The sequence below is a fragment of the Sinocyclocheilus grahami genome, unplaced genomic scaffold (assembly GCF_001515645.1).
Source record: "Sinocyclocheilus grahami isolate Dianchi unplaced genomic scaffold, SAMN03320097.WGS_v1.1 scaffold749.1, whole genome shotgun sequence".
In the NCBI taxonomy this organism is placed as follows: Eukaryota; Metazoa; Chordata; class Actinopteri; order Cypriniformes; family Cyprinidae; genus Sinocyclocheilus; species Sinocyclocheilus grahami.
This window is the reverse complement of record NW_015505928.1, coordinates 387,339-395,834: the sequence shown is the minus strand read 5'-3', so window position 1 is coordinate 395,834 and position 8,496 is coordinate 387,339. Positions and strand designations below refer to the sequence as shown.

Genomic DNA, 8,496 nt, shown 5'->3' with positions numbered 1-8,496 from the left:
AAAGGCGGGGCATAGAGGAGAAACAATAATGTACAGTATGTGGAAAATAATGTGTTTTAACTTTAAACCGCATAAACACATTTCATTACACCAAATAATGTTCTTTTTAGCAGCATCATATGACCCCTTTAATTTTTCAAATAACTTTTACAAAAAAAACTTAAAAATGTGTGAAATGTTCCATCGTCATTCAGCATGAATGAGTGAAAAATGAATTATGTATATAATGACGTGATTACACTACATTTTAATTCTTCTTGCTGACAAATGAGTAAAACCTCATGGTTTTGGCGATAGTGGCAAAGATATACAATTTAAATTGTTTGTTTTTTAGCGGCTGCACTGTGATAAATGTTTGATAGTCTTTTTATTTTTGCTCAGAAAAATAAATAAAATTAATGAGGACTGATTAATCTAATGTATGGAAACATGTAAAGCTGTACTAAACAGCTTTATGGTTTTGATGTTTGAAACCCTTTTTTCGTCTTTGACCCTTATGCAAATTCACTGTGAGTCTGCAACAGACTCTGAAAAACAATCCTTTGCATTTATGCATTCATAAGGCTTTCAGTATAACGAACACGTTGAGTAAATTATCAAAGACATCATGAACTAAAAACAAGTGCACCACACCTGTGACCAATTTTCTCATGCATTAAAATCGTCTTCCATCTACTTTCTAACTACATCTAACTTACTAAATGGTAAGAGCGTCGAACAGCTCAGACGTAGATGGTCGAGTCAAAGTATTAAAATATAATCCAAAAACTCTCTTGACCTTTGTAAGGCTGGTATTTCGGAATACGGATACGCGTCGGAATTATTCCAGTGGAAGAGGCGTGTCTCATGAATATTTAATGAGGTTACGTTCTCGCCTTCCAATGGCGAAGGCTTTGGCTGCTGAATATTAAGTAGCGTTCGTAATTTATTTGAGGGCGGCGCTCGCCAGTGACGTCATCTCCCCCCGCCCTGCGTGCTCCTGTCTTGTGAATGGGTCAAGAAGACAAAAACAAAACAAACCGAAGCTATCCGGTCTCTCGGGTTTAAACGGGCTGCGCCTCGTCCCTCCGTTCATTCCGGACGGTCAGATAACGGACCTGTCACGCGCCGACAGACCAAGAACCCTCACATTTGGTGAGCTTCATCTTTTTTCCCTTTTAAATGTGTTTGGCTAGCATTAGCCGGCTAAGCGTTAACCACGTCTGTGAGGTTTGCTGCTCTTTCCGAGGCGCTTCAGATCCAGGTTAAATCCTGTCTGCTTGATGTAATGGAATAGTTTTTAGAAAGTTAGCTAGCTTTAACCAGTTATGCATACATGTTGAGATTTTATTTCTGTCCCTCGGATGTGCTGTGTAGATATGAAGTGTGTTGTTTGGCTATTTGGGATTTTCCATGGTGTGATATAATAATGTAACTTTAATTCTGTACATTTTGTTAAATTAAGTTATTTTGAAGTATTGCTAAAGTATTGCTATGACGTATAGTATTAATCATGATGATAATAATAATGAAACATGATTCTTTAGGTCACAGAATACGAAGTTGTAATAAACAATTAATTTGGAAATTTTTGTAGATAATATGATTTTTATGTTACAGGTATTATACAGCGAGTGTTTGAAATAAATCCTTCTGTGAGATGACGTGGCTTCTTACACAGAATAAGGCACGCAACATATTTCATAGTATTTAAGCAGTGATAAAGGAGTTGCATTATAAATATACTTCATTTTAATGAAAATTTTAATAATAAGAACTCGGATAAACGCAGATGAATCTTCTGTTTATTCAGCTGCAGCGATCTGGGTTTCTTCTGCGAGGCGTATTTGGAGTTTCTCTGGCCTTCGGATGGAGATTTACTGCTGATCACAGAACCGTGCTTCACTGAAAGATACGCATGACAATCTCAGCTTCTGTCGAATCGCGATCTCGATTCCATTTCGGTTTATCGTGCGGCCCTAGGCATAATTATTTACTCACCTTTGTCATTCCAAACCTGTTTGACTTTCTGTAGAACACAAAAGAAGATATTTTTTTTCAAAGTCAGTGGGTTCCTGTAGGTGTCAGGATCTTATTTTGTGATGTTTCATTTGTGGTTGAACTGTGAGGGTATATTTTACTACATATATTATATTTTTACTACAGATTAGTGGTACTTGCACAGCCAAACAACTATTAAGTTTAAATAAAAAGTGTCAGCAGCCAGCAGGAATGTGTGTTAGTGCAGCCTTTATGCTAACTCAACCCAACACACTGTTGCTTGGAACTTTGCTGCCGTACTATGAGTGCAGCAGGCGCATTTATATTACGTAGTGCCTGAAAATAGTCCCCAGCACGCTCCCTGTGCAAGCAGATGGTCACATTGGTTATGTTGACGGAAGTTAACCTATTTTCCTAAGCTACAGCTAAAAGTGCTACCGCCAGACCCGGAGATCGGCTGAATGGATTCGAAAAAGGGTAAAACTCAACTGTTTAACTCTAGGGGAGTTGGAAAATGAACCTATTTTCAAAAATAGTGGAGTGTTCACTGTTCCTTTAAACTGCCTTTCTCATATTTGGATAATTGGGTTGTTTTTTGGAGCAAAGAGAGAGCTTCCTTAAAGGCGTAGTGCACACAATGAAAATGACATGAATATGGCAGTGGGCAAATAAAGCGCAGCATAATTTGAAATCACGAGTTTAGTTTGTCGATCGCGCATCTCCAGTCAAGCAGAACTCTCCTTCTGTCCGCATTCAATTCACACGGACCGACCGTCACACAGAGAACACGCGATCATGCAGGATGCAAATGCACACTTCACAAGATCTCACAGCTGGATCCGACTAAGTCTGCAAGTTTGTGAAATTAAATGTTCATTAGTCATTCAAAGATTTATTTAAATTAATTATGCGTATTTGCTGAATGCTGACGGCAAACGAGAAAGTATTATAATGTTTGCCTTTCTGTTACTAATAATATTAATAATATACTTTTTTGTATACATGTTAATTCATTTGTTTAACAGTTCTATCGGATTATTAGAACTGAATGACGACAGCGAACAATAGGGAGAATGTGAGCAGTGTGTGTTCAGGCGCTGCAATCTCAGCGCCATCAAAATAAAAGTCCCGCCTCGAACACATTGGCCAAACAAAAACTTATCGGCCGATATTTTAAAAATGACAAATATCGGTCGACCACTACGTAGTACACACTTCCTCTGCTGAACTTTGAAAGGCTTTCCAGCGCTTTCCTTAGAGATCATAACCTCTTTCTGTCGATTGTCTTAGTGTATTCTGCTCGACAGCAGGTGCCTAGTTGTTCATAAGGACCTCTCTTGTGGTTATAAAAGCTGCCACATCAGCAGAGCGCCGATGTCTGTCAAGTGGAAAGAATTGCTCTTTTTTTTTCTTTCTCCTTTTCCTTCTTCTCTTCTCCCCACTACTGTGCAGGTTAGTCTGCATTTCTAATCCAGAGACATTCGGTGGACATTTAAAGGAATGTGTGTTTTAAAAGCCTCTGGCTTATTTGGGTCATTGTACAATTTGTGAATCTGAATTTTAAAAAAAAGAAAGAAAAAATGTCAAGACTTAAGCAATAAAATTAAGTTACTTTTTTCTCTGACAAAATTCATTTATTTGGTAACACTTAACAATAATGTTCAAGTTAATGCAGTAGCGGCTAAACCTGAACTATCAATGACTAATGTAGGCTATTAGGTGTCTCGAACATTGAGCAACAATTTTATGGCATTTCTTACTCTCGATTAATGCTAATTTCTAAATAGGTTTCTGTAATACATTTTTTACCTTTTTTCGTTTTTACGAATTAACATTAATGTATTCTGTGGTAACAGGTTTAATAATGCCATTGTAGAACCATTTTTCTCTCAAAGCTTTGAGTGACCTGACCTCTGAGATTTGGTCAGTCTTTAAATTGATCAAAGTCCCGTGCAGTGATTCCTGATCCTTCCTGATGCAGATGCAATAGCTATAGACAGTCTCCCTTTAGACTGAATACCAGACATTCTTCTCTGTGACTTATCATGTCTCCTGAAATAGCAGCAGTCCACAAGGATCTCTTCAGACAGGGTCATTATAACCCTCTGCCGTTATCTGAGATACAGTGCCGCTGCTGGAAATCATATCAGTGTATTGTTGTGACAGCGCCGAGATGTGATTGCCTTTTCCAATATAAATGCTGCTGTTAGGTGGGCTGAGAATTTAGTTTTGTATAAGCCAAAATAGCATGATATGTTTCCGTATCATGGAGGAAAAAAAAAAGCGAATTCTCACAATTTTGACTTTGTGTCTTGCAATTGCATGTTATTTCTAAAAAATAAAAATAAAACATATTTCAACTTACACACAGAATTGTGACATATGAACCCACAGTATTCTGACTTTTTCTCAAAATTCCAAATTGAATCTCACAATTATTATTATTAATTTTAATTTTTTTTATCTCACAATTCTGACTTTTCTCTCAAGTGCGAAGTAACATCACACAGTTTGGACTGTTTTTCACAGAATTGCAAGTTGCAATTCTAAGTCTATATCTCAGAATTGCAAGATTGTTAGAAAAAGTGTGAGGGAAAAATGTTGAATTATGAGATGGAAAAAGTCACTGCTACTGTGCAAGTGATGTGGTCTTGGTTCTTGTTCGGTGGTTATTTATTAGTCCAAGTTATGCTATTCTGGTTCCAATATGTCTTTTTTGCTATTTTATTTTTGTAAATGTATTTAGGGGCACAGAAATGAGACTCTTCAGGTTTAATATGCTATATAATTGAACTTCATGTTGAGACTAGTTCTAAATGGACTATTTGACAGCAGTTGAGTTGTCAGCGGATCAGAGGTGTGTGCTGTTCTACTAAAGCTCACCTTGCCTTTTGGTGGCCCTCATATATTATCAATAAGGCAGTGAGGATCATATTTACTCTGTCTCTCTCTCCAAACCGCACGCATAAGCGTAGTCAGCATAGCACAGCCGGCATCAGCATGGTGTGGTTAACCTCTCCTTCAAACACCCTGCTGTTTTTGATAAACATTCTCGTGCTCTTTTACACCCACACTGTAATTTACACCCTGATCGTGAGTCGGAAATATGAGCGCACAATGCTGGAGAATAAATATCGAACTTCTCCCGTATATATATTTGCATGAAATCAAATCAGATTATAAAAAGCAGTCATTTACTTCCTTGTATTTACTTGATGGCAGTCAGTATTGACGTTAATCAACAGGTTTTACTTGATTTCACAAACACTTTTGTCTGATCTTTTGATGACGCTCTCTTTCTTTCTTGGCCTCACGTTCACCCAAAGATCTGGCCAGGTAAGCTTAAGCAAGGTGAGTCTCGGCTGGTTCTCGAAGATCCTTTGAGTGCATGATTGTGAAGTTCATTCAAATGTATTTTTGTTTATGGGTCTTAATCATTTAACACTGATATACAGTAAACCGAGAAATCTGACTTTAAATTACCCATATTGTTGGAGTTTGAACTTTGTGATTCTTTTGGTTGTAGAAACTGGAATTCTATCGCTATTAGGGATGTAACGATTCACTCAACTCACAATTCGATTCACGATTTATTTTTATTTTTTTAACAAAATGAGATTTAAGACAAATTATAAATTAAATGTGTCCTTTTATTATTGCTTGGACAAAATGCTGCACATTTCTTTGTCAAATTGAAATATAACACTATATACTAATATACAGTATAACAATAATATACTAATATAGCGCTTGCATATTATTGCTCTTCTGTTGGTTTTGATTGCTTCTGTTGTCCTCGTTTGTAAGTCGCTTTGGATAAAAGCATCTGCTAAATGACAAAATTTAAATATAATGTAAATGTAAATAACAAAACTAAATTGAAATTTTAAAACAAGCCCCAAATCAAATAAATAAGTAACACAAATAAAATAAATCTCTTCATATAAACAAACTAAGGCTTTGTCTGTGCTCTTAACATTTAAAATGAGAGGCAACCACTGCATTTTAATCACGATCCAAACAAAGATGCTGCACACATGCAACACGAGCAGTTTTTAATCTAAATTAGATTGTATAATTTCGAAATTTGAAGCAAAAACAGAATGGTTTGACTTCAGTTTTGTGAAATTATGCATAAAAAAACATCTGCATGAAACCGAAACAGCAGACGAGCTGAATGAGATGCAGATGCACTCTCTGCCAGCAGGTGGCGCTTAAAGCATTTTCTTGGTTTCCGCTGTAAACAAAGCAGCGCTGCACTTATGAACTTTAATATGCATTATACAGAGGCAAGAGGAAAAGAAAATAATACCATCTAAACTTTTCTAAAGACAGTAAGTTCCCGTCAGACATGCATTCATATAAACTCTTACCCCTAAATGAATCGTGATTTGTTTAGCATCTCAACCGATTTGAATCGTCACATATTTGAATCGATTTTCAACCGGCTCGCGGTTAATGGTTACGTCCCTAATCGCTAACATCATGAAAAATATTTACGATATATTAGACAAAATCCTTTCAAAATACTGAAAATACTTTCAAAATAAGAAGTGGCATCTGGTGAAACCTGCTTTTCTGTCAGATGTTCTGTTATTTTCACAAAACTTGTAATTATTAATTTAAGCAGGTGAGAATATTTAAATTATGTGGACAGAAATATGCTAAATGTTTTCATGATGCATCACAATGAATATTCATTGGGCGTGGCCAAACATATTGAATACATAGGGCTAAAAATGATAAATGCTTGTATTAATTTAGATTTATTGTAGATTTTGTTTAGAGCATCCCCATCGCATCCAGGGATATTGATACATTTTGACGGCTGTATGCTTCCAGACTTCTGCATGATTGTTGTGCTGTTGTTCGTGCCCTTTTGCATTTCTCCATGAGAACTCAGTATTCAGTACCGAGAGGGTGGATGCGGAACACTTGATATATGGTACATAATCAAAGATTCTGTTGGATTTACTGTTGGAAGTAACATTTTCTTTTTAAAAACATTTTGGTTGAAACATGGCTGAAAGTTAAGAGGCATCCCAATTCAAAATTGCATTTGTGGAAACCTTGCTGGAAACCTGCTGTTGTGTAAATCTCGAAGATGGTCATTAGCAGCGATGGTGAGTTTCCATATTGTTCTTGGTAATGACTGGTTTGGGTTTGCTCTCTTCCCCTCTGCACCAGTGGCCTTTGAGACCTTTTCAGAAGGGCCCCCTCTGGGGCCAATTATCCAGTGTTTGTGACTCAAATGTTAGTTCATTCATTCATTTACAATCGGATTTTGCTTCTTGTGGTTAAATAAAACATCCAGCCTTTCATGCATCAGGACCTTTGCAGACATTGATTCGCAGTGTCTTTCAAAAAGCACTTGAATAATGTGTCTCTGTTGAAGGAAACCTGTGTTCTGTTTGCCTTGCATCAGCTCCTTAACCGTTCGTTAAGTCTTGACGCAAGAAAAACTGTTTCCGGTACCCAGTTCCATTGAGAAGACTATATATCAGTAGCTGTTTATGAGAAGCATCTATTAATATCACAGATTTAAGTTAAGCTTTTAAAAGCTCGCATTACAGTCTCAGGGCTTCTCAGACACCAGTTGTAATGATTAATAAATGATAAATCATCGTCTGGCCATCTGAGATTTCGGTATGGAGAGGTTAGTGTCATTAATTAAATTTTATTGGTATTCCAGCACACCGTGAGTGTATATTAGCACCGGGTGCTGTTGGCTTTTTGCATCTGATAGAGCGCTCGGATCCAGAAACAGTGACACGTGAGACTTAACAAGCGTATTGATGGAGACCTTCTGCAATGGTCCAAAGCGAGTTAAATTGCATTCAAACTACACATTTGATCAGTTCTTGCTCTCCCTGGCAATCAAACCCACGACCTTGGTGTTGCTATCCAAGGTTGGTTAAACTAGTAGCAGCTTACATTTCATAAATTGTTGCCCATGTACTCAAGTATAAATTTAATTTCTTGTTATGCTTTCTGATTTTGCTGCATCAAAAATGCAACACCCACATTGAGATATTGTGGAAATATTTTGCTGGAATTAAGGGTGGTTAAGGTCAATGTTATTTTCATATTACATACTATTATAGTAACTATTTATATACTTGATAAACATATTAAATGAAACCAATTTCTGCTTTATTTCAATTAATGAAAACTTAAATTTTTAATTGTTTTAACATTTGTTTTAGTTAACAATAACACAGGTTAAGGCCTATCTTAAACGGTACACAGTAGACTCATATTTTCTAGTGCTGCTATCCAAAATAAAAGTTTTTGTTTACATAATATGTGTGTACTGTGTATAGCCAATTTATTATGTATATAAATACACACACATGCATGTATATAGTAAAGAAAAATGTCAAATATATTTATATATGATATAAATTGTATGTAAATACAGGTAAATATTTTCAAAATATATGCTGTATGTGTGTGTATTTATGTATACATAATAAATATACACAATACACACACACATATATTATGTAAACAACT

General features: G+C 36.2%; 1 protein-coding gene across 2 annotated transcripts in view; it reads left to right on the top strand.

Moving 5' to 3' along the window:
* The first annotated feature begins 977 nt into the window (after positions 1 to 977).
* LOC107560970 (zinc transporter ZIP14-like) overlaps positions 978 to 8,496 on the top strand; it is a 28,483-nt gene continuing 20,964 nt past the window's right edge. For both annotated transcript variants that reach the window (XM_016245281.1, XM_016245282.1), the window contains exon 1: positions 978 to 1,134. The gene's annotated coding sequence lies outside the window, so the exon portion shown is untranslated. The remainder of the gene's footprint in view (positions 1,135 to 8,496) is intronic.